Genomic DNA, 6,690 nt, shown 5'->3' on the forward strand with positions numbered 1-6,690 from the left:
AGTGTAATTATAGCCCATTTATTTGTCTTAGGAGAAAATGTGAATGTGATTTGACATTTGTTTCAGCTATATTCAAACATGGGCTGGCTAGGCTAGGCTACCTTGACCTTTTTCAATCCAAAATGATTCACTTAAATTAATCAAACAACACAATACTGATTAAATAAATAGACTGTTACTTTTTATTTGCAGTTGCACAGGCCTATATGATGCAAACCTGCAAAAAAAAGCATCTCAGCCCTTTGAGTGCTATTGTCCAATCGCAGTGGTTGTGTCAGTGTAAAGGAAAGTCTAGTTTTAAAATATATTTCATATTAACAAGTACAAGATTGCTACAGTTGGACACGTTTGTCATCCTTCCTAGGTCCAGGAGTGTTTCCAGAATTTCTTTAAAAGCGTGTGACCTGTTTACAAAATATCTGTATACCTAGGTGTTAGGTATAACCTAGCAGTTAAGAGCGTTGGGCCAGTAACCAAAATATCAATGATTCAAATCCCTGAGCCGACTGTGAAAAATCTATTGATGTCCCCTTGAGCACGGGGAACAGCTTTATTATTGCATGTAGATTATGGCTTCTATCAATGTAATTGTCTGCATAATTTCCAGTCCCCCTTATATATATTTTTTATTAATATATTATTTTAAATATATAAACTCAGCAAAAGAAAAGTTCTCTCACTGTCAACTGTGTTTCTTTTCAGCAAACTTAACGTGTAAATATTTGTATGAACATAACAAGATTCAACAACTGAGACATAAACTGAACAAGTTCTACAGAAATGTGACTAACAGAAATGGAATAATGTGTCCCTGATCAAAGGGAGGGGGGGAATCCAAAGTAACAGTCAGTATCTGGTGTGGCCACCAGCTGCATTAAGTACTGCAGTGCATCTCCTCATGGACTGCACCAGATTTGCCAGTTCTTGCTATGAGATGTTACCACATTCTTCCACTAAGGCACCTGCGCACAGAACGAACAGTATGGCTGGTGGCATTGTCATGCTGGAGGGTCATGTCAGGATGAGCCTGCAGGAAGGGTACCACATGAGGGAGGAGGATGTCTTCCCTGTATCGCACAGAGTTGAGATTGCCTGCAATAACAACAAGCTCAGTCCGATGATGCTGTGACACACCACCCCATGAAGAACCCTCCACCTGCAAATGGATCCCTCTCCAGAGTACAGGCCTCAGTGTAACGCTCATTCCTTCGATGATAAACGCAAATCCGACCAACAACCCCTGGTGAGACAAAACCGTGACTCGTCAGTGTAGAGCACTTTTTGCCAGTCCTGTCTGGTCCAGCGACGGTGGGTTTGAGCCCATAGGTGACTTTGTTACCGGTCATGTCTGGTGAGGACCTGCCTTACAACAGTCCTACAAGCCCTCAGTCCAGCCTCTCTCAGCCTATTGCGGACAGTCTGAGCGCTGATGGAGGGATTGTGTGTTCCTGTTGTAATTCTGGCAGTTGTTGCCATCCTGTACCTGTTCCGCAGGTGTGATGTTCGGATGTACCGATCCTGTAGAGGTGTTGTTACACGTGGTCTGTCACTGCGAGGATGATCAGTTGTCCTTCCTGTCTCCCTGTAGCACTGTCTTAGGCGTCTCACAGTACAGACATTGCAATTTATTGCCCTGGCCACATCTGCAGTCCTCATGCCTCCTTGCAGCATGCCTGAGGCATGTTCACGCAGATGAGCAGGGACCCTGGGCATCTGTCTTTTGGTGTTTTTCAGAGTCGGTAGAAAGGCCTCTTTAGTGTCCTAAATTTTCACAACTGTGACCTTAATTGCCTACCGTCTGTAACCTGTTAGTGTCTTAACGACCGTTCCACAGGTGCATGTTCATTAATTGTTTATGGTTCATTGAACATGCATGGGAAACAGTGTTTAAACCCTTTACAATGAAGATCAGTGAAGACCGGGTCCTGAAAAAGGGACGTTTCTTTTTTTGCTGAGTTTACATAGTATACACATTTTATGAACACAGTATATTTTACATTCGTTATCTTTTATTGTTTTTAGTCTCATCCTTCAGCTACTCTCAACCCCTCCCATCTATCTCTCAACACCATCCAGTTTTGATTTCTATTTGCCATATATTTTTCAACTGTGCTGTGATTTTTCACAAAAGTTCTGAACCTTTCTATTCTCATAGTTTCTACAGATTGTAAATTAAAGATACATATTTTTGCTAAGACTATGACTTTTCAGATCACCCAGCAGTGCTATTTGCAGAGTGAACTCCAGGTAAATGTTGCAATTATTCAGCCATTCCTGAACCTGTGACCAAAAACAAGCTACATATAGACAGTACCAAAACTAAATGATCTAATGATTCTGTCTCTTTGCAGCAAAATCTTAAGAGCTGGGATGGTTGTATCCTTCATATATATATATATATATATATATATATCATTCTATTGGTTGCATTAGTTTTGCTTAATGATATAGATTGAAAAACTTGTTTTGAATCCTGTGTCATTTTTTGTATCAATTCATAAACCGTGTGCCATGGAATCGGTACATCGCAAATCTCTTCTCAACTATTTTGAAATCTGTATGGCCCACCTGTCTATTTTTTTGGTCCTTATATGAAACTGATATTCAATTTTCTTTAACCAATTATGGTCTTTAATGCAGGGCCGACAGACAAATTCCTTATCTTCTCCCCCTTCCATTTGCCTCTTCCATTTTTGCGCAAAACATGTCCATATTGTTGTTAGCTGTATGTGTGACAACTCCACCAGTCCTATTTATGGTATCATTCACAAAGATTATACCATTTAAAATATATATATATAAATTAGTATCTTTGTGGTTAACCATGTTTGTTATATTTGTTCTGTCTTTTCTGGTGGATTAAACTGAAATCTCAACCAAATTTATGTCTTGTTTTACTATTTATTTTGTCTGGCATGCCATTCACCAATCCAAATAAAATGTAATATTTTTTTGCTGATATAATTTAAAGAGAAAAGTTGTCAGGTGTAGGCAGGGCCATAAGCAAATAGGTAAATTGGGATATGACTAAAGAGTTAATCAGGGTGATTTTTCAACAAATAGACAGGTATTTTCCTTTCCATGGTAGCAAGATCTAATCTATTTTTGATAACTTTCTATAAAAATGTATTGTGAGAATTTATTTATTTTGGGATTTAAATGTAAAAGTTGTATTTTTAAGATTCAATACATAATACAGTACACATAAATGTTTGAAACATGTCCCAGATCCTCTATGAGGCTATGGAGGGATGCAAATTGTGGATTTAAAAGAAAACATAAATCATCAGCATACAATGACACTTCTGTTTTTAAGACCTGGATTTCTAGCCCTTTGGTGTTATTGTTGGGTCTGATTTTAATAGCTAAAATTTCGATGGCCGTAAGAAATAGATATGCCGATAGTGGACAACCTTGTTTTACTCCTCTTGATAGTTTAATACTTTCTGATAAGTTGACATTATTTTCTATTTTACACCTAGGGTTACTATACATAACTTTAACCCAAGAGATTCTCCAACATTGAAATAATCCAGGCATATATAATTCCAGTCGTGCTTTATCAAAAACCTTTTCAAAGTCAGCTGTGAATACCAGGCCTGGTTTCCCAAATTTTTCAGTGTTCTATTGTTTCCAGTACTTGTCTTATATTATCTCCAATGCCTCATCCATGTAAAAAACCTGTCTGATTACGATGAATAGTATCTGACAATACCGTTTTAATTCTATGCGCAATGTATTTTGCTTGAATTCTTGCATCACAACACTGACGTGTAAGGGGCCTCCAATTTTTTATCTTCATATTTACCACCTGGGTTTCAATTCTAGTGAAATAAGACCCTGTTGAGTATCTGATAATATACTTTTTTTATAGGAGCGGTTAAAACATGCTAATAAAGGTACAACGAGTACATCAAAAAACATTTGATATACCTCAACTGTTATGCCATCCAGCCCTGGAGTTTTCCCAGACTTAAAGGCTTTAATTGAATCAATAAGTTCCTCCTCTGTAACATGGCCCTCACATGAGTCTTTCTGTACAGCTGTTAATTTTACATTAATATAAAAATGTGTTTTAATTAACTTCGGTTAGTGGAGATGGAGGAAACTGAAATGAAAACATATGCTTAAAGTACTTTGCTTCCTCTTTCAATATACAATTTGATCTTAAGTTTCTTAGCAAATTCTCGCATGGAATAGCCTTCATTTCTCAGAACAAGAATAGACAGTTTCAGAAGAAAGTTCTTTGTTTCTGGCCATTTTGTGCCTAATCAAACCCACAAATGCTGATGCTCCAGATACTCAACTAGCCTAAAGAAGGACAGTTTTATTGCTTCTTTAAACAGCACAACAATTCTCAGCTGTGCTAACATAATTGCAAAAAGGTTTTCTAATGATCAATTAGCCTTTTAAAAATGATAATCTTGGATTAGCTAATACAACGTGCCATTCGAACACAGGAGTGATGGTTGCTGATAATGGGCCTCTGTACGCCTATGTAGATATTCCACAAAACATCAGCCGTTTCCAGCTACAATAGTCATTTACAACATTAACAATGTCTCACTGTGCTTCTGATCAATTTTATGTTATTTAAATGGGCAACAAATGTTTTTTTTGTTTTTTTCTAAGGAAATTTCTAAGTGACCCCAAACTTTTGACTGGTAGTGTATATATATATATATATATATATATATATATATACAGTACCAGTCAAAAGTTAGGACACACCCACTCATTCCAGGGTTTTTCTATATTTTTACTATTTTCTACATTATTGAATAATAGTTAAGACATCAAAACTATGAAATAATACATATGGAATCATGTTGTAACCAAAAAGCGTTAAACAAATCAAAATATATTTTATATATGCGATTCTTCAAAGTGGCCACCTTTTGGTTGATGACAGCTTTGCACACTCTTGGCCTTCACTCAACCAGCTTCATGAGGTAGTCACCTGGAATAAATTTCAATTAACAGGTGTGCCTTCTTAAAAGTTCATTTGTGGAATTCCTTTCCTTCTTAATGCATTTGAGCCAATCAGTTGTGTTGTGACAGGGTAGGGGTGGTATACATAAGATAGCCCTATTTGGTAAAAGACCAAGTCCATATTATGGCAAGAACAGCGCAAATAATTAAAGAGAAATTACAGTCCATCACTACTTTAAGACATGAAGGTCAGTCAAAGAGGAAGATTTCAAGAACGTTGAAAGTTTCTTCAAGTGCAGTCACAAAACCATCAAGCGCTATGATGAAACTGGCTCTCATGAGGACCGCCACAGGAAAAGAAGAGTTCCCTCTGCTGCATAGGATAAGTTCATTAGAATTACCAGCCTCAAAAATTGCAGCCCAAATAAATGCTTCACAAAGTTAAAGTAACAGACACATCTCCACATAAACTGTTCAGAGGAGACTGTGTGGATCAGGCCTTAATGGTCAAATTGTTGCAAAGAAACCACTACTAAAGGATACCAACAAGATGAGACTTGCTTGGGCCAAGAAACACAACCAATGGATATTAGATCAGTGGAAATGTGTCCTTTGGTCTGATGAGTCCAAATTTGAGATTTTTAGTTCCAACCACCGTGTCTTTGTGAGACGCAGAGTGGGTGAACGGATGATCTCAGCATGTGTGGTTCCTACCATGAAGCATGGAGGAGGAGGTGTGATGGTGTGCGGGTGCTTTGCTGGTGACACTGTTGGTGATTTATTTAGGATTCAAAGCACACCTAACCAGCATGGCTACCCCAATATTCTGCAGCGATGCACCATCCCATCTGGTTTGCACTTAGTGGGACTATCATTTGTTTTTCAACAGGACTATGACCCAACACATCTCCAGGCTGTGACAAAGAAGGAGAGTTATGGAGTGCTGCATCAGAAGACTTGGCCTCCACAATCAACCCAATTGAGATGGTTTGGGATGAGTTGGACCGCAGGGTGAAGAAAAAGCAGCCAACAAATGCTCAGCATATGTGGGAACTCCTTCAAGACTGTTGGATAAGCATTCCAGGTGAAGCTGGTTGAGAGAATGTCAAGAGTGTACAAAGCTGTCATCAAGGCAAAGGGTGGCTACTTTGAAAAATCTTAAATATATTTTGGTTTGTTTAACACTTTTCGTTACTACATGATTCCATGTGTTATTTCATAGTTGTGATGTCTTCACTATTATTCTACAATGTAGGAAATAGGAAAAATAAGGAAAAACCCTTGAATGAGTAGATGTGTCCAAACTTTTGACTGGTACTGTATATATTGTGTGTTGACCTTTTCTACTTAAAGATGAATAGAGCGCTCTAATTTGCGCTTGTCCTATGTCTATAAATATGCGTGTGTAGTACACTTCCGATTTGAATAACCTGTTGAAGATCATACAGGATCGAAATGTTGTATGTTTGTGAATAAAGGTACGTGGTGGAGCTTGTGAGTGAGTGGGCTCTATTTCTTTATATTTACTTTTTTCACCCCTGCACCCCACTAAAGGATGTTTGTTTGACCACACTTGACTCTGTCGTCTAGTCTTATGCCTCATGGTTGTCTGTTGTTGTTGTTGTCTCTAAAAGTAGGGAAAACGGGGGCATCTGACTTATTTAAAGTAAACCCCTGACGAATCAAACCCACCAGCAGTAGCAGATGTGTTCTTTGAAATTAGTGAACTGTATGGAAAACCTCAACCCATTTCTCTCT

The sequence above is a fragment of the Oncorhynchus tshawytscha genome, linkage group LG30 (assembly GCF_018296145.1).
Source record: "Oncorhynchus tshawytscha isolate Ot180627B linkage group LG30, Otsh_v2.0, whole genome shotgun sequence".
Taxonomy (NCBI): domain Eukaryota; kingdom Metazoa; phylum Chordata; class Actinopteri; order Salmoniformes; family Salmonidae; genus Oncorhynchus; species Oncorhynchus tshawytscha.